We start from the raw sequence: 23,065 nt of genomic DNA on the forward strand, positions 1-23,065 counted from the left end.
CACTCAAGGAGCTGTAGCATCCTCAGTCCTTTAGCTGAGAGAGGAGAATGTCATCAGCAGGCCGGACATGATTTACAGCTGTCTTCTCATTCACTTCTGCTGCCCCAGGTAACAGAGCCTCTGGATCAGGGCCGTGGCTGGGCTCCACCCCAGCACTAACCGGCTTGGCCAGGTTTACCTCATCCCCTTCAATAAGTATGGTGTGAGGAATGCATGTCCTGCCCCAGGAAGACGGATCTGTTCAGGAAGCAGAGGACAAAGGGCAGGACTTCAAAGCTATATGGACCACAACACTGGGCTTCTGGCTCCTGTGCAGAGGGGAAGAGAGTGGGGAGAGGTTGGACCAGCATTCATCTCAGAGGTTCTCCCCAGCTGCCATCCCCTTCGCCCTGGAGCTACAGACTTTCCTGACCCTGGAGAAGGCACCTGCCAGTGCGAATCCTCAGCAGGGGCTCTGGAAGCCACACTGCTTGTGTGCCCTGCGCAGCCTGAGCCATGGCCCTCCTCTGCCTAGGGTGCGCTTCCTGGGGAATGAGGCCTCCGAGCTCCACGCTGGGGCCCCCACCTCCCCGCTTACTCAGCCACCCTTCACCTCCTCCCTCTCCTGTCTCATTGAGACCCTTTCCTTCCCTTTCCAGGGCTGATTATTTTTCAGTCACATAGGCTTGGAGATAAAGGAAGAGTAAGGGCAGAGACAGGCTGGGGCATGAGGAACTGAGGGCAGGGGTTAAGAAGGTGGCAGTAACACAATAAAACCTGAGTCTGTTTTTAAACCTCCAGGCCTGAGGCCACCTTTGGAGGGTGGGGGTCTCACTTCAGTTTTTCTGTAACTTTTTCTGTAAGTCTGATTATTCCGTTCCACCCACAGCAAGGTGGGGAGCTTCAATCCCAGATGCTTGTGGCAATGGGAGTGGGGAGGAAGGACAGGAGTTAGGAACTTCTTGCTGCACATTTGCGTCTGTCTATAAGGCATGCTTATCCCACGTCTCAGCTCAGCTTCCTGAGGATAGTGACTGTGACTTGGAGATCCAGGAGCTGGCGTCATGCAGTGGAGTTCCACTGCTTAGTGCCTGCATGGCTGTCAACAAGTCACCTAAGCTCAACGAGCTTCAGTTTCTTCCTCTGTAAAATACAAGCAATACTAACCTGATTTTATTGGGCTCTGAGGACTACATTTAAGAAACATTGAGGCTGAGCGCGGTGGCTCACGCCTGTAATCCCAGCACTTTGGGAGGCCGAGGCAGGTGGATCACACGGTCAGGAGATCAAGACCATCCTGGCTGACATGGTGAAACCCCGTCTCTACTAAAAATACAAAAAAATTAGCCAGGCATGGTAGCAGGCGCCTGTAGTCCCAGCTACCTGGGAGGCTGAGGCAGGAAAATGGTGTGAACCCATAAGGCAGAGCTTGCAGTGAGCCTAGATAACGCCACTGCACTCCAGCCTGGGCAGCAGAATGAAACTCCATCTCAAAAAAAAAAAAAAAAAAGAAAAGAAAGAAACATTGAAGCCCTGCCCACATTTTAGATACTTACTAAAAAGTAGCTATTATGATCATACTTCAGTTTTCTCGTTGGTAAATTAGGGATAATAAAATATCCATCTTATTGAGTTGTTTTGAATATTAACCTAGTTAATATATTTATAAGGTCCTTAGAAAGGTGCCTAGCACACAGTAAGCTCTGTACAAGTGTCATTAAAGAAAATGAGTCATCCTGTTCTTTTCCACAATACCTAGACATTGCCTTGCCCAGGTAAGTGCTTTGTAAATATTGCTGAGATTAGTCCAATGCATACACTAGAGCCAGGAAACAGACAAGGGTGGATACTCACAAAAGGAGGCTGGTGGTTAAGCTGAGTAGCATACTTCTGTTTCTCCCTTCTCCTTGTTTCTTTTCCTATTACTGATTTCTCAGTTTGGACCCTGCTATGGTTTGAAAGTTGTGTTCCCTCCAAAATTCACATGAAAACGCAATCCCTAATGCAACAGTGTTAAGAGGTGGGGCCTTTAAGAGGTGATTCGGTCATGACAGCTCTGACCTCATGGACTGGATTCATTCCTTGTTAAAGGACTGGAGGGAACTAGCCCTTTTTGTCCTTCTGCCTTTCCACTGTCTGAGGACCAGCAGAGACCAAGACACTGGGCCTGCTGGCACCTTGATCTTTCACCACCCAGCCTTCCATACTGTGAGAAATAAGTTTCTGTTGTTTGTAAACTACCCAGTCTCAGGTATTTTGTTACAGTAGCATAAATGAACTAAGACAGATCCATCTCCATTGGCTCTCTATTCTCTCTGCTCCATAATTCCTCTTCCAAAAAAGGAACAGAAACTGATTCCCAAAGGCCCCACATTTACTAAGACAGAGCCTGGGCAGACACCATAGCTCTACCTACACCTTTTGTGTCTCTCTCCTAGTGTCCAGCTTCCATCTGAACTTTCTTCTGTGATCTGTGATTGAAAGACCCAGAGAGCTGGGCGTGGTGGTGCACACCTGTAATCCCAGCTACTCAGGAGGCTGAGGCAGCAGGATCCCTTGAGCCCAGTGTGCCATGATCACGCCTGTGATTAGCCACTGTGCTCCAGCCTAGGCAGCAGAGTGAGACCCCGTCTCAAAAAACAAACAAGCAAACAAAACAAAAAGACCCGGGGGTTTCCAATGAGTGCAGTGTCTAATCCTAATGAAGTACCTATTCATTAAATGTGTGTGAGGAATTGAAATGTATATTCCAGGGAATAAAGTCCAGCAGGGAAATAAATCCACCAGAAACCATGCTGGAGCAGTCCAGGTAGTCACTCCCATTGCCTTTCTTTCCTCTCAATTCATTCAGTGCCCTAGTCATTTTAAGATCACAGGTGTTGTGTATTCAGTAAGCACTAGGTCTTCGCTAAGCTCTTGCGTGCCTCCCTGTAACCCCTATTTCATCCTCAAATTACCTTGATAAGGTAGCTGTGATTATGTCTGTCTTACAGATGAGGAAACTGAAGGCGAGGCCAGTTAAATAGCTTATCCTTGGTCACACAATTACTGAGTGGTAGACCCAGTTTTCAGATCAGACTTGAAATCCTTTGCTCATTCTGCTGTATTCACAGGTAACAGCAAGTTAAACCTGACCCCTCTCTTGGCCTTCTGAAATCGACTCTTTAATATGCAAGGTGTCTTTTCTGATATTTTTGGTTGGAAAAGAAAATGTGTGCATAACTTTCTTCAAAGGGTGTTTTGCATCGTCCTTCCTTTTCTATCTGAAAGCATCTTTTCTGCTGTACTCTCTCAATAATGCCAGCCTTTCCTACTCTTAGCTCCACAACCTGTCACTGACTCTAAGAGAATTTCAACAAAAGAACTGGAATAGGAAGTGTTTTTAAACAAGCTGTCCCTTTCTTTAAATAATTAAAGAAGATGCTATCAGGGAGATCAGGTTTTTATTAGCTCTTCTCAAGTTCACTGTCACTTGCTCTCCTCCAAGGCAGGATTGAAGGTTGGGTCAAGGGGGGACATAGAAAAGTGCTCCAATTGGGACAGCGTGTTGGGAGCATTTTGTAGAGGCTGGCCATTCACTGCCTATCTGGACTCGTTGCCAGTGGAATAGTGAGCTTGAATGGCAGGTTACGGTTCTTTCGAAACAAATGTAGAGGAAATGAATGAACGAAGCAATGAATGAAATAATTGTTGGACCTTGATAATAGTGGGTGTATCGTGGGCAGAGAGGCTTTGAGAACACTAGCTCCAGGCCCTCAGAGGGTGCAAAGCAACTAGATCAATGGAAAATAAGCATCAGGAAAAAAATGTCTAAACCGTGAGCTTGGGAACACAACTCCCATGTGTCTTCTAAATATCGGTCGCAGCAACATGCTCTTCGCAATTTCACTCTCTTGGTGGAATAAACAGGCCAAGAGCCCACCCCACCCAGCAGGGTGTCTCACAGCAGCCTGCAGGACAATAAGGAGGAAATTGGTTTTCCGGGAAGCAATTTCTCTATCAGCAGAGTAGTTCTGCACTGGCATACAGGAGAGGTTAGGCTGACAGTTGGAAGGATTCCATCTGCTCCTTGGAGTCCTAATTTGGGTAGCTGCAGTATTAAAAGGACACCATGAAGAGAACTTTTTAATATTGGGAAGGAGTATTGATGTAGAGATTGGGGGCCTCGAGGCCAAAGAAACTGGCTGGAAATGGACTTGCCCTGAGCCCTTGAGCTGACTCTTTACGCTGCCTTCTTTTCTCTTCCTAAATATAAAATGAGGTCAAACAGTGCATGAAGTAGGGGTCAGGAGCAAATTGAAGGCTTAATAATAAATATTTATGGTGCTGAGCTCATTACAGGGCTTATGCGGATCCTTTTAAAATACCTGCCTGTTTGACATTTTGCCTTGATTTATACTAGAATTTAGAATGCCGGGGGTGGGGGGTTATTAGCTTCTATCTTGTCCTTTTAGCATCCTATTTCTGGGGGAAAAAAGAAAACCTTAGAAAACTACAGCTACTTTCCACAGAGTGCTACGCTTCTGAAGAAAAAGTACTTTAGGTCTCCAAATTCCTTTTCCTTAGCTGCCCAGGCCTGCAAGAGCTGAAGACCCTGGGCTCTATCTGGTTTCATATGTTATTTCTCTGGTGTTTAGGGGACAGCCGCACCCATGCTGGATTAAAGCAGGCACTGTGGGGTTAGGTCAGTCCGTGTGAGGGAAAGCACCCTGGATCAATGGCCCCTTTTTGTCCTCTCCCACCCACGCCCTGTTGACTCAACCTTCAGAGTTGAGAAAACAGAAAACTTTTCTGCCTACGACCTCCGGCAAGTCACTTAGGCTCCTTGGGCTTCAGTTGCCTCAACTATGAAATGCGGGGATTGGACTGGATGATCTCTAACAGCCACAGCCATAAATCCCGTTTTCTGGGACAGTACCAATTCAGATAATCTGTTCACTGTCCCTGTAAATGTACTTGGGTTTTTCAGGCTAAATGTCCTAGTTTTGGGTTCTGAAAATATGGTCACTGTATTTCTCAGATCACTTTCAGCCTCTAGGATTCTAAGTAGGTAACAGCCTGAAGTGACTGTTCTAATTACTAGCTCTATGACCTTGGGCCAGTCGGTTAAACTCTCTGGGATTCAGGCCCTTCTGTGCAAAATTTGGGATAACAAAATCTTATCTCAAGGCAGGGAGTGGGACTAGATAGAGATTGCTCTGGCTAAAGTTTTGTAATTCAGTAACTTGGGGCTCATCTGCTCTGGGTAAAGGCAGTAGCTGGCCCCCGGATGTTTAAATGGGTGAGGAGAGGCAACGAAAGTGTCCCTGAGGACGATGTCTCTTTGCAACCTGGAGAAAAACCAGGAAGCACTATCCTGGCTGCCTGCGGTGAAGAAAGAAATTCTTACAGTGAAATGTCACTGGCCTCCTCAGCAAAGCTTCCTGTGCAATTCTTTTTGGTAACAGAGGAAAGCCTCTTAGGAGGTCATAGGACTGTCACTCCAAGGCCTTAGGGATGCCAAAGTATTGCCTCACCTTCCCTCCCATATTTCAGTTATCAAAGAAGATTCAAAAGAGGGAATATCAGGGGGAATTCGGGGTCCCTAGACTGGGGACCAGTAGCAACCTGGGTAATGCTGGACAAATCACTTAGCCTCTCACAGCCCAGTTTTCTTGAAAGAAATATTAGAATGTTTGAATATGTCATCTCCAAGATCTCCTATTTGGAGGTTCTATGGAATCTCAAATGCTGGATTGCAAATATCCACAGGGGGATATTTGGAGGCAGAGAGGACTCCTTTCCCTTTCCAACCATAAGTAGGCAGCAATGTCTTTCACTGATCTTCCAGGCTATCAGTGGAATACATTTTTTTGAGCAATATATTTTGATGTACCTTTATCTATCATGTCTAGTTCCTAGCTCTGTGCCTGACATATAACATATGCCTCCTGGTTATTAGATTTCTGTTTAAAAAATAATAATAATGAGATGCTTTGTAAATATTCCTAGTTGACTCTTCATTTGCTTTAAGCAAGTAATTTCTCTTTAAACTGCTCCGGTGACAGTTTCTGCACTTTTGGTAAAGATAAAGGTGTTAGTAGTCTGCAGAATGGAATTGAGGTTGAAGTACTGGGATCCAGGTGGCCCATCTAACAGGCTGCCGTGCTAATCCCACATAAAGCAATGGAGGCCTGAAGTAGCACCCAGTTTTCCAAACTGAACACTGGACTGATTTTGGGGTTGTCTTTCTTCTTTACTCCTCACAGTTTATTCAGCACCAATCCCTATGGGGGCTCCTTCTGGACCCTTCTCAAATCTGTCCACTTGTCTGCGTCTTCCCGGCCTCTGCCCACATTCAGGACAGCATGAGGCCTGCCCTGCAACAGCCGCCTCATGGCTTTGCTGCATCTAATCTGTCCCCTCCCAGTCCATTTCAAAACAATTACGGAATATTCTGAGCACAGATAAAAGTTTAGAGAATAGCGAAAAAACACTCAGGAGAAGCAGTAATGCTCACTTGGAAATATTAAGAGAGGATCACCTTAGAAGCAGATGGCTTCAGCTCAAATTGCTTTCTAGCCAGGTTAACTTTGGATGAGCTCTTAACTTCTCTGCTCTTTAGTTTCCTCATTTGGAAAATGGGGGTGACAAGAGCAGTGTACAGACCTTATAGGTTGTTTTCTTTTTTTGTAGAGATGGGGTCTTGCCATGTTGCCCAGGCTGGTCTCAAACTCAAACCCCTGACCTCAAGTAATCCTCCCTCTTCGGCCTCCCAAAGCACTGGGATTACAGGCATGAGCACCTATGAGAGCATAGGTTTATCCTGTCACACATCTTTCTAAATCTACTAAAGGCTCCCAGTTGTCCTCAGGACAGAGTCCAAACTCAACAGGACTAGCTAAGCCTTCCAGCCTTGCCCAGGCTAACCCTGCATTTGCAGTAGAATGGGGCATCAGAGAGATGGCACTCCAGGCTGCGGATGCTTCATGAGCAAGGCCTGGGAAGTAGATATGAGGCAGGTGGATTGCAAGGATTGATCTGCAGGGGCACGCAGGTGGGAGCTACAAGTGAGTCTTAGTTCTGCAGCCAGAACGCCCAGGTTCATACCATGACTCTGCTGCTGATTAGCCATGTGACCTTGGGCAAGTTACTGAACATCTATCTCTATAGCTCTGTTTTCTTATTTGTATAATTTTAAAGGAATGCACTTACTGCATGAGGCTGCGGGAAACACAGAATGAGGTAATATAAGTAAAGTGCTTAAAATAGCTCAAGAAGTGGTCTTTCTTATTTTGGGGCAAGAGCAGTGGTATATGGGTGCAGAGTTTGTGTTATCTCAAGGCAGAGAGAGGAGAGCGACTGGGTAATATGTCAGTAGCATACAGAATAGAATTCAGGTTGAAGATCCTGAGCTGACCAGCCTAGGCAGGAGGCAGCTGCTGGGACTAGGGTAGCAAGGGCGACATTAGAAGGAAAAGACAAATGTGAGAATGATCTTAAGGCCGAATGACAGGTTCCATAAAAGATAGGTTTGCTGGAACACTAGGTCCAGAAAACAGTTCATGAGAGAAGTATCCTTTCATCTAAATTTGGGAAACGTCTAAGCCAGTTGTGGTTGTGAGGACCTGTGGTCCCAGCCTATGCAGGAGGATTGCTTGAGCCCAGGAGTTCGAGGCCAGCCTGGACAACATAGTGAGATCTCATCTCTATTAAAAAATAATAATAAAACAAATAAATAAATTTGGGAAATACCACATGTTTCCCCTTTTGGAAAGTCACACTGTACAGGAGGAGGCTAAAGGAACCTAGAGGCGCTACAGTAGAAAAACATTTAAATATTTGATAAATGCAGTGTTTCAGAACTAGCTTGATCACAGGACATCCCTGCCCCTCCTCCACTTTTGATAACACAGATTAACATCTCGAAGAAGCAGCGATCGGTAGGACCCCCTCTGGAATACACTGCCTTGAAGTAACACGTGCGAATTGTGTAAACAGAGCTGGAGAGAGAAGAACACACACATACATGGTGCACAAAGTGACGATTTTCCTTCTCTCTGTTCTCTGGTGGGCTCGAGCAGTGGGGAGCCCGCGAGGATAGTTTAAAATTAAATGCTCATTTCCCTTTCCTCACCTGGTGTGAATGTGGCCTCTCTCCCTCTCCCTCCTACCCACTTCCTTCTCCAATAGAGTCCGCCTGCCCCAGAGAGAGCCATCTGGAGAGTCGTGTTGCAATATTGACTATTGCAAGGGACCTCCTTCTGGCATTCGGTCTAGTTCATGGTGTTTTACTTTCATCTCTCTGGGTTAGAAAATCATCTGACTTCTCTAAGTGGTTTCTTTGGGGTAATAACATTATTACAATTTTTCCTTTTCTCCAGAATCAAGGCCGTTTTCCCCCCCGCAAGGACTTCTTGGCATTTCCGTGAGGTTTGTTATTCTGTTGTGCTTGAAGTATGTGGCATCCTGTTTGTGCTGCAAACAGTAAAATAAAATCCCCCTCAGGATCACTAGCTGAGCCTCGGGGTCACTTCTGCTGAAGGAATCCCATCTGTCCTGGATCAGATCCTGGCCCTGGGGACAGGGCTGGGACTGGCAGGGAAATTCACTCGCACTGTCGACGTTGATCTTTTTGGATCATGTTTGAGTCGTGACTCTGAGTAAACACCAGCAAGAACGTTGCAGACAGGGTCAGAGGTACATGCTGTTCACCAGGGAGTGTCATGAACTTGGAAAGGATAGCACAGGCTGGACCCACCGCTCTGGGGCTCATGCATAAAGAAAAGCCTCCAGAGGTTTCCTCTGAAAATCAATTATCTTGCCCCCCTGTGACTGAACCCAAGCAACCTCAAATGGCAGCAGCTTTTCGGATGAGGTCTGTGGCCAGTTCTTCTGCTGTCAGAGTTTGGCCCTCACCAGTCTTGCACCTTCCAATGAGGCCTGTTCTCTTCATCTCCTCCCATAACCTTCCTTAGCAGTATGGAGTCATTTGTGCATTTCTGCTCATTTAGCTGCTAACAAGTAGACAAAAGAGGGAGGGGCCGGGTGCAGTGGCTCACGCCTGTAATCCTAGCACTTTGGGAGGCTGAGGTGGGCGGGTCACCTGAGGTCGGGAGTTCGAGACCAGCCTGGCTAACCTGGTGAAATCTTTACTAAAAATACAAAATTATCTGGGTGTGGTGGCATGTGCCTGTAATCCCAGCTACTCAGGAGGCTGAGGCAGGAGAATCGCTTGAACGCAGGAAGCAGAGGTTGCAGTGAGCCAGGATCATGCCACTGCACTCTAGCCTGGGCAACAGAGAGAGACTCTGTCTAAAAGAAATAATAAAAAAAAAATAAATAAAAAATAAAAAAAGAGGGAGGGACTTGGGGTTATGGAGAGAGAGAGATCAATCACTCTACAACTTGAAAACAGTCTAATACATAGCTTAACACACACAGGTGCCTTTCTCACTTCCACACTTCTCCTGCACAATGCCAACATTCTTGGCCCACTTCTCTAGGGGAAATCAAGTCCTTTAGGGTTAATATTCAGGTACCATGCCCATTTCCAGGTCGAAACGATGCATTCAGCCACTAAATTCTGAATGTGTTTTGCCACCCTCAAACTCTCCTGATCGACTTCACCCATGAAGTAGCCTCCCTCCAACCCTGCACCAAATTCCAAAACAGGCTTCCCCCAGCCTTGATTATAATTCTATAGCTTGCTCTGTCATGATTGCCATTGCTTTCTGTCCTTATGCTCCTTCTTTCCCTGATGGCCAGATAAGAAGGCTTTACCCCGGGAGACAGATGAATAATTGCAGATCCTTTATAGCAGGCTAATTTCTAGAATGTAGGTGGGGGTTGAGGGGGCAGAGCAGGTAGGGGTTGGTGCTAAAATAATTTTAGTATATAAAAAGTAAGTTTAGTCTTATTTTGTTGTTATAGGCTGGTGAGGCCAGTGACATATGAGTTACGCATACTGTTGTAAACTGCTGATATCTTTTTCCTATCTAAGACTGCAATCTGTTCAGCTTTATGTCTCCAGCACCTAGTCCTGTGTTTGACCATAGAAAGTGCTCAATGGTGATTGGATTATTTTCCTCTTCAAAAGTAATTCCTCCTGCTAACTAGTTAGTTTTTACTTGATCACTTCAGCAAAGGGCAGGCTTTTTTTTTTTTTAACGGTGTCTTGCTCTGTTGCCCAGGCTGGAGTGCAGTGGTGTGATCTCGGCTCACTGCAAGCTCCACCACCCGGGTTTATGCTATTCTCCTGCCTCAGCCTCCTGAGTAGCTGGGACTACAGGCACCCACCGCCATACCCGGCTAATTTTTTGTATTTTTAGTAGAGACAGGGTTTCACTATGTTAGCCAGGATGGTCTCGATCTCTTGACCTCATGATCTGCCTGCCTCAGCCTCCCAAAGTGCTAGGATTACAGGCGTGAGCCACCGTACCTGGCCAAGGGCAGGCTTTTGATCTACCCATTCCATTGACTAGCCTATTCCATTAATAGACACTTTTAACATTTTGGGAGATTTTTCTTGTAGAGCAATGGTTCTAACCTTTTTGACAAACTGGTCACCAGGGACCGGTTTCATGGAAGACAATTTTTCCACAGACCAGGGGGTGGTGGGGAATGGTTTCAGGATGATTCAAGCCCATTGCATTTATTGTGCACTTTATTTCTACTACTGTTACATGCCCAGCATGGTCACATTTCTAACTCACAATTTTACCTCGACTGACCCATAGTCCAATGCTTAAAAATTATTTGAAATGGCAACTTCTGAACTAAATCTAATACTCAAGTTTCTGAATTTAGCTGTCAAAGAAAAATGATTCCATTTTAATTTTATTTTAATATGCTTCCGTTCTAAGAATTTCGTCTCAAAATGTTTTACATTTGCACTTATGCAAAATGTATGATTAAATTCAGAATAAAAGTGATATATTCTAGAGATATCTGTTAATCTTTTATTCTCTCAGGTCAGCCTATTAAGCAAATTCACTGGTTAAGCAAATTCGGTTTTCAATTTAATTGAAACAGACAAGAATTTTCACTAGCAAAAAGCTGAAATATAAATAAATATGTGTTTTCACATCTATGTTGCTTTTCCAAGTCAGTTGGTAGGAAAATTTGCTGTGAATCTGGTCCCTTTTCATCAAGAGAAAGCTGTTGGGCTGTAATTCCCTAACGCTCTTTCCCTCTCCTTTCTCTTGAAAATTTCTCTTCAGAAAAAACCTGCCTGGGATGGATTAGTAGAATCAGGCTGCCATGGCTGGAGGAGATATCTTGCAGATCACGGAGTTCAACCCTTATTTTATGCAGACGAAAGAGCCAGAGAAGTTGCTGATTTGCTTCGCTTGCAGTCACACAGTTTGTTGCTAACCAGGTGTTAATCCCTTAGAGAACGTTCTACTCCCAGTCCTTGGACTTCTGGTGTTTAAGTTCAGGTAATTTGTCTTCCGTGCTAGAAGACAATCCTCCATCTCTCCTCCAGAGTCTAGTGTGGCCTTTTCTAATTTTCTTTTCTTTTTCTTTTTGAGTCGGAGTCTCGCTCTGTCACCAGGCTGGAGTGCAGTGGCGCGACCTTGGCTCACTGCAAGCTCCGCCTCCCAGGTTCAAGCGATTCTCCTGCCTCAGCCTCCTGAGTAGCTGAGACTACAGGTGCCCACCACCACATCCAGCTAATTTTTTGTATTTTTAGTAGAGACGGGGTTTCACCATGTTGGCCAGGATGGTCTCGAATTCTCGGCCTGGTGATCCACCCGCCTCGGCCTCTCAAAGTGCTGGGATTACAGGCGTGAGCCACCGCGCCCGGCCAGCCTTCTGTAATTTTCACAGATGTACACACCTTGGCTGAATCATGGCTCTGCCTCTTCTATGAGAAATGTGAAGGCCACAAGGAGCCCAGAGGTAGGACCTATTTCTTTTTCTTTTCTTTCTTTCTTTTTTTTTTTGAAACGGGGTCTCACTCTGTAGCCCAGGCTGGAGTGCAGTGGTGCGATCTCGGCTCCCTGCAACCTCCGCCTCCCAGGTTCTCCTGACTCAGCCCCTCAAGCAGCTGGGACTACAGAGGTGAACCACCATGCCCAGCTAATTTTTGTATTTTTAGTAGAGATGGGGTGTCACCATATTAGGCTGCTCTTGAATTCCTCACCTCAAGTCATCCGCTTGCCTTGACCTCCCAAAGTGCTGGGATTACAGGTGTGAGCCACTCCTAGGGCCTATTTCCAACTGGAAGGGAGCACTGGTGAGGAGGACGCTGAAGAGAAAAAGTCAAGATGAGTGCTGAGTAGCCTGGTTTGCATCTGGGTGTGCTTGATGTCTCTGGCTGTTCTCTTGGTACCTCTATCTGCTGTACACAGCGGGACAGGAGAGAGCAGGAAGAGGGTGGAATAAGACCCCTATGGTTTTCATTTTGTTTCGTGGATGACTGGTAGTGAATGTAGTGCTGGTCCCATTACTCGTCAGTGCTCTTGGGAGAAGGGGCCTTTGGCAATATTGTCCTACCTTTAAAGTAATCTCCTTGGCATGTTCAGAAATAATACACTGCTAGCCTCTGACAAAAAAGCACACAGCCCTGAGTGATCACTGATGGCTCTTCCTCACTGAGGCCAGGTCTGGGTTGGATGCATCATGTTAGCCTAAACAGTGAAGTTTAGTATGGTGGCTGCTGGAGTCCTGCTAAGTGAATAAATTGGACTTAGGAAGAATAATTACATAGGCCTGGCTGGGTAGCATTGCCGTCTGGTTCTATTTATCATGACAGAAAAGCGTACCATATGCTATGGAGGTAGTGAAAAGAGCAGACAGTTCTTTCTGGGATATTGGGAAGGTTTTATGGAGGTGGTGACATTTGAGTTGAGCCTTGGTATAGCTGCCTGTTCTGCAGAAACAGGGCAGGGGTGAGCACACAAGTGGGTAATCCATGCAGAGAAGAGTTACATAGACAAGGACTCAAAAAAGAGAATGGAGTAGACTCTGCTTGCAGTTTTCTTTCAAAGATGGAATAAAAGAAAAATTACCAACTTACTTGGAGAACATACATTTTTATTACGCTTTGTTTTGATATCCCTAAGCACTACGTGCATGAGTATACGTGGAAAGTGGTCTTCATAAGTTGATGAAAGCTGTTTTTACAGATAAAAGAGTATATAGAAACACACATGTGCATATACACGCTGATACCCATGCAAGGAGACAGTTGTCCTTTGTGGCTGGTTTGGAAATCATCCTGTTCTTGGTCTTACAAAATTCAGACTTGTATTGATTGTAGTGATCATAGATTTTTAGACCACAGAGATGACATAATCCAATAACCTTGTTTTTACAGCCAATAAGCCTGAGGCCCAGTGAGTGACTTGCCTAACGTTAGTATATCACCCGTCTAGTAAGTGGGGGAACAAAGACAAGAATTTGGGTGCTCCTATGGACTGAGTTATGTCCCTCCAAAATTTAGTGTTGAAGTCCTGAGCCTCAGTACCTCAGAATGTGACTGTATTTGGAAATAGGGTTTTATAAAAATAATTAAGTTAAAATAAGGTCATTAAGGTGGGCCCCAATCTAACCTGACTGATGTCCTTCTAGGGAGAGGAGATTGGTTACAGAGAAGCACAGAAGAAGACCACATGAAGACACAGAATGGAGGCTCTCTCTATGCCACACAGAGGGGTCTCAGAGGAAGCCAATCTTGCTGGCACCTTGATCTCAGGCTTCCAGCCTCCAGAATTGTGAGACAATAAAGTTCTGTTGTTTGTCACCCCATCTGTGGTAGGTTGTTACGGCAGCCTGAGGAAACCAATACAGGTGTCCTAAAGGAAAGGTCCATGCTCTCATAGCTACTTGGCAGCCTCCTGAGTGAGTTAGATGCAGCTGTGATGCAGGAACGCATTGTCTGCAAGTCCTCAGCTGCTGAGGGAAGGCTGGGCCCTGTGCTTGGCTGCAGCGTGTGACCTCTGACACGGAAGCAGTTTTCCAGCCCTTGGCTGACCCAGGAACGCATTGTCTGCAAGTCCTCAGCTGCTGAGGGAAGGCTGGACCCTGTGTTTGGCTGCAGCGTGTGGCCTCTGATACAGAAGCACTTTTCCAGCCTTAGATGACTCTTGGAGTGAGTATTATTACAGACCATGTCCGTACAATTTACGTCCCCCAATGAATTAACTTCCGTTTATAAGACTCAGAAGAAATTCACCGAGGTCGGCTGAATGAAAACTCAACATCAGTAGCATTTTGTAATTGATGATGATGATGATGATGATGAATGAATTTGTGTACAATGACAATACCTATTATCAATACCCATTACTGTTTTTTTTATTTCTTTTTTGGAATTTTTTTTTTTGCATGTCTTAACTCCCTACCTTGGTTTTAGCCTTATTGTGGAGAAGGAGTACAATAACATACTCAATTTTGTATTCTTTGCTGTTAATTAAAAAAAAAAAATCCTCATTCGATAATGAGAAGAAAAAGTATCAGCAATTATCCTAACAAGCAGCTCCCCTGGTCTTGTTATGAGCACAAGGTCTTTTAATTGGGGCCCCTTGGAGACGCTCCGTCAGACTCCCCGTTGACATACTGCCATCTGGTGGCGTGGGGCCGGCGGATCAGCTTTCACAGTCTGATGTTGCCTATGTCTCGACATATGTTTGTTCCCGGTTTCTGCTGATTTTCCTGACAGCTGTCCAAATCCAGGGGCGAGCACCACGCAGGCCCAGGCCTTGGCAAAATACTGACGGAGGCAAACATTTGCTTCGGTGTTCTGCTGCTTTCCCTACCAGTGACACTCAGAGCCTGGTGTGCTTCCTCTTCTGGATGAAATCTTGAATTCTGTTGCACAAATTAACATCTCTTTCCCTGGCCCAAATTTCTTTGATTTGCATAGACCTCACAGTTTATACATTGCTTCTGAAACTCCTCTCCCATTTGATTCTCAAACAACTTTTTGAGTGTGCTGGACTAGAATATGAACCTCCTTCAACACAAATTTATTGAATATTGATAGTACGCAGACTGAGAACTAGGGTTACAAAGACAGAAAGACCAGGGCCAACTTAATTCATGGTTACAGAAGGCCCAGTACCTGGAGGCCACAATAATTTTAGAACCCATGAAAATATTTTAATTTCTTTTAAAATAGAAGAAAACATGAAAGTTTATGTGGAAGAAAAATGAATATCTTTATGCCAATGCAAATTTTTAACACAATTTTAGTATTTTAAAATTATAACATTTAGTATTTTTATGGATGAAGAAGTCCATGAAGGCAAAATTGTCCAGGACCCACAAAAATCATAACACAGTCTTGAAAAAGGCAGGAATAAAATTAGATAATCACGCATATAAAAGCTGCTGGCCGGCCATGGTGGCTCAAGCCTGTAATCCCAGCACTTTGGGAGGCTGAGGCAGGCAGATCGCTTGGGTTCAGGAGCTCAAGACCAGCCTGGGCAACTTGGTGAAACCCCATCTCTCTCTCTCTCTCTCTCTCTCTCTCTCTATATATATATATATATAATTTTACATATAAATATATATGTTATATATATATTTAAATATATGTATACATCTGAATATTTAGCTGGGTGTTGTGACGTGGGCCTGTAGTCCCAGCTACTTGGGAGGCTGAGACAGGCAGATCGCTTGAGTCCAGAAGTTCAAGGCCAGCTTGGGCAATTTAGCAAAAATCCCATCTCTACAAATACATATATTATACATATTTTATAGATCTAGAACAAAGCAGAAAGTAATTGTGTTGGAGCTTAGGAAACTCCTGGAAGGGAACAGGAGCTATGGCCAGTCCTGGGGTTCAGAGGTGCTGGGAACATCTGGTAAATGGTGTAAGACCTGTCAGAGATTCATTCCTCCAGGGATAGTATGAAGGGAGTTATAAGGAGTTTCCTGGGAGAGAAATTACCCTAAGGAAGAAGAAAACAGGCCAGGTGTGGTGGCTCACACCTGTAATCCCAGTACTTTGGGAGGCCAAGGTAGGTGAATCACTTGAGGCCAGGAGTTTGAGATCAGCCTGGCCAATATTGTGAAACCCCATCTATACTAAAAATACAAAAATTAGCCAGGCATGGTGGTGCACTCATGTAGTTCCAGCTACTCGGGAGGCTGAGGCACCGGAATCACTTGAATCCAGGAAGTGGAGGTTGCAGTGAACCGCGATTGTGCCCCAGGACTCTAGCCTGGGTGACAGAGCGAGATCCCATCTCAAAAAAAAAAAAAAAAAAAAAAAAAAGAGGCAAGAAAAGAAAACAGCCACAGGCTTCACCCTATAAGAAAGCCCTACTCACCCTCCTAATGGGACAAGTAATGTACAGGATGGCTGTCACTTGAATTTATTGCCCGCCTAGTTCTATGAAGAGCGTTAAAGTAACCACTTAAAGTGGACTTATTTGTAAGTACTTGAGAGACCCTGTTTGAACTCTCAGAGGCACTTCCCATGGTGGGGGCCTTGTCGGCAGGGCTGTCATCCTGGTGGTGCAAAGTGGCATTGCACTGTGGTTTTAATTCCCAAATGACTAACGATGTTGAGCATCTTTTCATGTGGTTACCTCTCATTTCTGTAACTTCTTTGAAGAAATGTCTACTTAGAACCTTTGCCTACTTTTTAGTCTAATTATCTTTTTATTATTGAGTGGTAAGAGTTCTTTGTATATTCTGGATACAAGTTCTTTTACATTATTTGTAAATATTTTCTTTCATTCGTTGGGTAAAATCTTTCAATTTTGATGAAGTTCATTTTGTTTTTTCTTTTATTGCTCATGCTCATAGTCTCATAGCTAAGAATCTTTTGCCAAAGCAAGGTGTTATGGCTTGAATGTGTACCCCAAGGTTCATGTGTGGAAACTTAATCCCCAATGCCACAGTGTAGAGAAGTGGGCTCTTTTTTTTTTTTTTTTTTTGAAACGGGTCTAGTGTTGGCAGTTCAGCTTTCTTATGGTTGTTGTTTGCATGATAACATCTTTTTTCTATTCTTTTACTTTTAATCTCTTCATATCTTTGGAATTAAGGCATGGCTCCTGTAGACAGCATATAGTTGAATCATATTCATCTATCCAGTCTGAAAATCTCTGTCTTCTTATTGATTTGTATTTATTTATTTATTTATATTTTATTTTAAATTCTGGGATACATGTGCAGAACATGCAGGTTTTTACATAGGTATACATATGCCATGGTGGTTTGCTGCACCCATCAACCTGTCATCTAAGTTTTAAGCCCTGCATGCATTAGGTACTTGTCCTAATGCTCCCGCTCCCCTGTCCACCACCCCTGGACAGGCCCCAGTGTGTAATGTTGCCCTCCCCATGTCCATGTGTTCTCGTTCAGCTCCCACATATGAGTGAGAACATGCAGTGTTGGGTTTTCTGTTCCTGTGTTAGTTTGCTGAGGATGATGGTTTCTAGCTTCATTCATGTCCCTGCAAAGGATATGAACTCATTCTTTTTTATGGCTGCATACTGTTCCATGGTGTATAAAGGGATTGCTGGATCAAATGGTATTTCTGGCTCTAGATCCTTGAGGAATCACCACACTGTCTTCCACAATGGTTGAACTAATTTACACTCCCACCAACAGTGTAAAAGCCTTCCTATTTCTCCACATCCTCTCCAGCATCTGTTGTTTCCTGGCATTTTAATGATCACCATTCTAACTGGCGCGATTGGTATCTCATTGCAGTTTTGGTTTGCATTTCTCTGAAGACCCTTGATGATGAACTTTTTTTCATATGTTTGTTGGTAAAAATCTCTATCTTGGCTGGGCGCGGTGGCTCACGCCTGTAATCCCAGCACTTTGGGAGGCCGAGGCGGGCGGATCATGAGGTCAGGAGATCAAAACCATCCTGGCTAACACAGGGAAACCCCGTCTCTACTAAAAAAAAGAAAATACAAATTAGCCGGGTGTGGTGGCGGGCGCCTGTAGTCCCAGCTACCCGGGAGGCTGAGGCAGGAGAATGGTGTGAACCTGGGAGGCGGAGCTTGCAGTGAGCCAAGATAGTGCCACTGCACTCCAGCCTGGGCAACAGAGCGAGACTCTGTCTCAAAAAAAAAAAAAAAACTCTATCTTTTGATTGAATTATTTAATCTATTGATATTTAATGTTATGATTGATATAGTTGGGTTTATATTTGCCATTTACTTGTTTTCTTTATATCTCATGCCTTCTTTGTCCTTCATTCTTATTTACTTTGTTCTTTTTCTTTTTACATTAAGTGAATATTTCCTAATGTATTCCCTGATAATTTATTTAGTAATTTTTCACTTCATTTTAGGGTATAGTAGTTCTCCTTTATCTGCAATTTCACTTTCCATGGTTTCAGTTACCTGCAATCAACAATGGTCTGAAAATACTAAATGGAAAATTCTAGAAATAATTCATAAGTTTTAAATTATGTTTGGTTCTGAGTAGCATGGTGAAAACTCATACCACCCTGCTCTGTCCTGCCCAGAATGTGGAATCATCCCTTTTTCCAGTGTATCCACCTAGTATATGCTATCAGCCCATTAGTGTAGAGGAAAAAACTTCTAGTGTTTGTAGGGTTCAGTAGTATTACAGTGTCAGGCATTCACTGGGGGTCTTGGAACATATGCCCAAAATATGGTGGCCGGGCGCAGTGCCTCATGCTTGTAATCCCAGCACTTTGGGAGGCTGAGGTGGGTGGATCACCGGTCAGGAGATCGAGACCAGCCTGGCCAATATGGTGAAAGCCCGTCTCTACTAAAAATACAAAAGTTAGCTGGGTATGGTGGTGGATGCCTGTAGTCCCAGCTACTTGGGAGACTGAGGCAGAAGAATCACTTGAACCTGGGAGGCGGAGGGTACAGTGAGCAGAGATTGCACCACTGCACTCCTGCCTGGGCGACAGAGCAAGTCTCAAAAAAAAAAAAAAAAAAAAAAGAACATATGCCCCGTAGATAAGAGGGAACTACTCTATTTTTTAGTGGTTGCTCTAGGGTTTAGCATATGCATCTTAACTTACGCAGTGATATATAGAATTCCAGTGATATATAGAAATGTGACTCCTATATATCTGTTCATTCCCTCTTTTTTGTGTTGTTATTGATATGCTTATTCTATCAATGTTATAAATGTAGCAATACAGTGTTATAGTTATTACTTTACCATCTGTGGTCATTTTCTTAGTCTCATACAGATTTGCTTCCTCCATCACCTTTGTGCTATAGTTGACAAATGTATTCACAGGTTAGGTTGGTGCAAAAAGTAATTATGGTTTTTGCTATTAAAGGCAATGGCAAAAACCACAATTACTGTTGTACTAACCAATAGATTTTATGTGTTGTAGGCCCAACAATACATTATATACATATATTATTTTATCCAATTAATTTTTAAATCAGTTAATAGAAGAAAGTAGAAAAACTATGTATTTAAACTCTCTTATAAACCCATAATTACTAAAAGGAAAACTATTTCCACTCTACCCTCACACAACATTTCTGACACCAATTCTGTGGATTTTCTACAACAAGAAATTCTCCAGTTCTCTGTCGACACCAATTCAATCCTGAAGCTAACTCTCTGCAATTAGTGCAGACTCCACAGGTTAAGTACTCAGGTCTACAAGACCTGAGTACTTATAGATACTACTTCAGATACCAATCAAAGCCTGGGCCTTCTGTATAATCATTCTCCACAGGGGATTGGTTCCAGGACCTCGCATCGTTACCCAAATCCACTGGACATTTGTCTCTTACATGAAATGATGTAGTATTTGCAAATAACCTATGCACATCCTCCCATATACATTACGTCATCTCTAAATTACTTGTAATACCGGCCGGGTGCGGTGGCTCACGCATGTAATCTTAGCACTTTGGGAGGCTGAGGCGAGTGGATTACTTGAGGTCGGAAGTTCGAGACCAGCCTGCCCAACGTGGAGAAACTCCGTCTCTACTAAAAATACAAAAATTAGCCAGGTGTGGTAGCGCGTGCCTGTAGTTCCAGCTACTCTGGAGGCTGAGTCAGGAGAATCACTTGAAGCTGGGAGGCAGAGGTTGCAGTGAGCCAAGAACATGCCACTGCACTCCAGCCTGGGTGAAAGAGCGAGACGGTCCCAAATAAATAAATAAATAAATAAATAACTTATAATACCTGATACAATGAAATGCTGTGTAAATAGCTGCTATACTGTATTTTTATTTGTGTTTTAAAAATTGTTGTAGTGTTATTTTTATTGTTGTTTCTGTTTTCTTTTCTTTCTTTCTTTTTTTTTTTCTTTTTGCAAACTTAAGGGCTAAGACTGATTTTTTTAAACCTTGAATGGTTAACTTTGGTTGATTGTTTCCAGGATGCAAAACCAGAGGATACGAAGGACTGACTGTATTTCTGATCAACCGGCTATAAATCAGGAGTTTCCACAGTCCCCTCCTCAGGTATGTTAATTTGCTAGAATGGCTCATAGAACTCAGGAAAATATTTACTTACTATAACTGGCTTATTATAAAGGATATTTTAAAGGATACAAATGAACAGCCAGATAAAGAGGTACATACAGCGAGGTCCAGAAAGGTCCTGAGCACAGGGGCTCCTGTCCCCATGGAGCTGGAGTGTGCCACCCTCCCGGCTGCACATGGATGCATTCACTAATCCAGAATGCAGAGATTTGTTTTGTCTTGAGATGGAGTTTTGCTCTTGTTGCCCAGGCTGGAGTGCAATGGCGCGATCTTGGCTCACTGCAACCTCCACCTCCTGGGTTCAAGTGATTCTCCTGCCTCAGCCTCCTGAGTAGCTGGGTTTACAGGCATGTGCCAGCATGCCCAGGTAATTTTTGTATTTTTAGTAGAGATGAGGTTTCACCATACTGGACAGGCTGGTCTCGAACTCCTGACCTCAGGTGATCTTCCTGCCTCAGCCTCTCAAAGTGCTGAGATTACAGGCATGAGCCACCACACCAGGCCAATTCACGGTTTTTATGGAGGCTTCAGTAAGTAGACATGATTGACTATGTCATTGGCCATTGGTAGTTAACTCAATCCTCAGCCCCTCACTTCTCTCCAGAGGTCAGGGAGTGGAACTAAAAGTTTCAACACTGGAATCACATGGTTGTTTCCTCTGGCAACTAGCTCCACCCTGAAGCTATCAGGTGCTTTAGCCAGCAGTCATCATTCTCATCACACAAAAGATTACAAGAGTCTTGAAGCTTAATATCCAATCCCTTACTATTTTCTAGATATCTGTGTTGTATGCATTGAAAAAATCATGTGGTTCTATTGAGTATAGCACACCTCCTCATGTGTTACACTTTCTACATCTGTCAGGGTCTGCTGGAAGTTGAATCTAGTTATAGATCTAGAGGCAAAGATGGGTGGTGAGGGCAGGAGAATCAGCAGTGTCCTATGGTGGCTATTACAGGTTCTTCAAACAAAGTAGGGTTAACTTTTTTATAGAGAGGTGGGAGGACTGCTTCTATTGGCTAAAAAGCAAAAACAAAACTCAACAGAATTTAGGAGTTTGATGGCCCCAGCTTCACCAGGATCTGCCCATATGTCCACATTCCAATTTTCGGAATCTCAATTTTTTTTTTTTTTTTTTTCTGATCAATGCCTTTGCTTTAACACAGATACCCTGTGAAGTTGAGAATTCAATTCATGTTGTAATTCAGCCACTCACAGGATGAGGCTGATTTTGCTTTTCAGCAATTTCAGCTCTGCAGCTATGGGAGATGATGGTTTCTTCAGGGCAGATATAGAATCTTTCACATCAGTTTTGTGAAGCGTGAGGTAGAAATTAGAATCCCTGAGCTCATCATTTTCTTTCCTCATGTTCTCCAGTGCAGTTTTGCACAACTAGTTAGGCAATTATATTATATTCATTAGTTTGACAAAAATAGTCTAAGATATCAAATACATGGTCTCCCAGAACTTTGCCTCTTATAAGTACTTTATCAGGAGCATCCAGTAGTAATGTTTTTTGTATCTCTGTCGCCACATCATGCCATGAGCTCAGTGGGAATGAGATCACTGGTGCCTTTAAATCCAATTGTATTAGGAGACCAATTCAGGGAGAGTTTGAGGCTCTGTTTTTCTAGAATCATAGTCAGTTCCCAAAATCTGTATTTATCAGAGTTCTCCAAAGAAATGGGACTAATGAGAGAGAGATCTACAGACCTCTTTATCATTTTTAAAAAAGGAATTGGTTCACACAGTTGTGAGTGGTGAGGGACAACTGGCAAATTCAACATTTATAGAGAAGGCCAGTAGGCTGGAAAACTGGAGCAGGAATTGATGCTGTGGTCTTGAGGCAGAATTTTGTCTTCTCCTGGAAACCTCAGTGTTTGCTTTTAATGCCTGCAACTGTCCATTTCCCCAGGCCAATCATGTTTAATTATTGCATAGTTTTTGGTTACATGAATGTACCATAATTTACACATTTCACTGCCAGATTCTATCACTAATGGTGATGATATGGCTCCGATGGCTGGAGGAATACCAGGGTTCTTAGTCTTACACCAGTTTTGATAAAACGACACTGACACATGTGAAGTGGTTTTAGAAGCAGAGAGTTTAATAGACAAGAAAGAGGGAAGAAGGGCCCCCATACAGAGACAGAGGGAGGGGGGCTCCAAAGCCAAGAGAGGAAACCCTGAGTGCAGTGGAAATCAACCAGTTATATGAGGAGGCTGGAGGAGGTGGTGTCTGATTTGCACAGGGCTCCGCGGATTGGTTTTTTTTTTTTGAGACCGAGTCTGGCTCTGCCGCCCAGGCTGGAGTGCAGTGGCCGGATCTCAGCTCACTGCGAGCTCCGCCTCCCGGTTTCCCGGCATTCTCCCGCCTCAGCCTCCCGAGTAGCTGGGACTACAGGCGCCCGCCACCTCGCCCGGCTAGTTTTTTGTATTTTTTAGTAGAGACGGGGTTTCACCGTATTGGCCAGGATGGTCTCGATCTCCTGACCTCGTGATCCGCCCGTCTCGGCCTCCCAAAGTGCTGGGATTACAGGCTTGAGCCACCACGCCCGGCCTTTGCACCACTGGCTTTCCTGGTTCTCTAGCTTGTGGAAAAAATATCATGGGAGTTTTCACCTTCCATCATCAAGTGGGTCAATTCTCTTGATCAAAACCCCTCTTATCTAGATCTAGATGTAGATTTAGATCTAT

This window comes from Trachypithecus francoisi, unplaced genomic scaffold (assembly GCF_009764315.1).
Source record: "Trachypithecus francoisi isolate TF-2019V2 unplaced genomic scaffold, Tfra_2.0 Lachesis_group8, whole genome shotgun sequence".
Lineage (NCBI taxonomy): Eukaryota > Metazoa > Chordata > Mammalia > Primates > Cercopithecidae > Trachypithecus > Trachypithecus francoisi.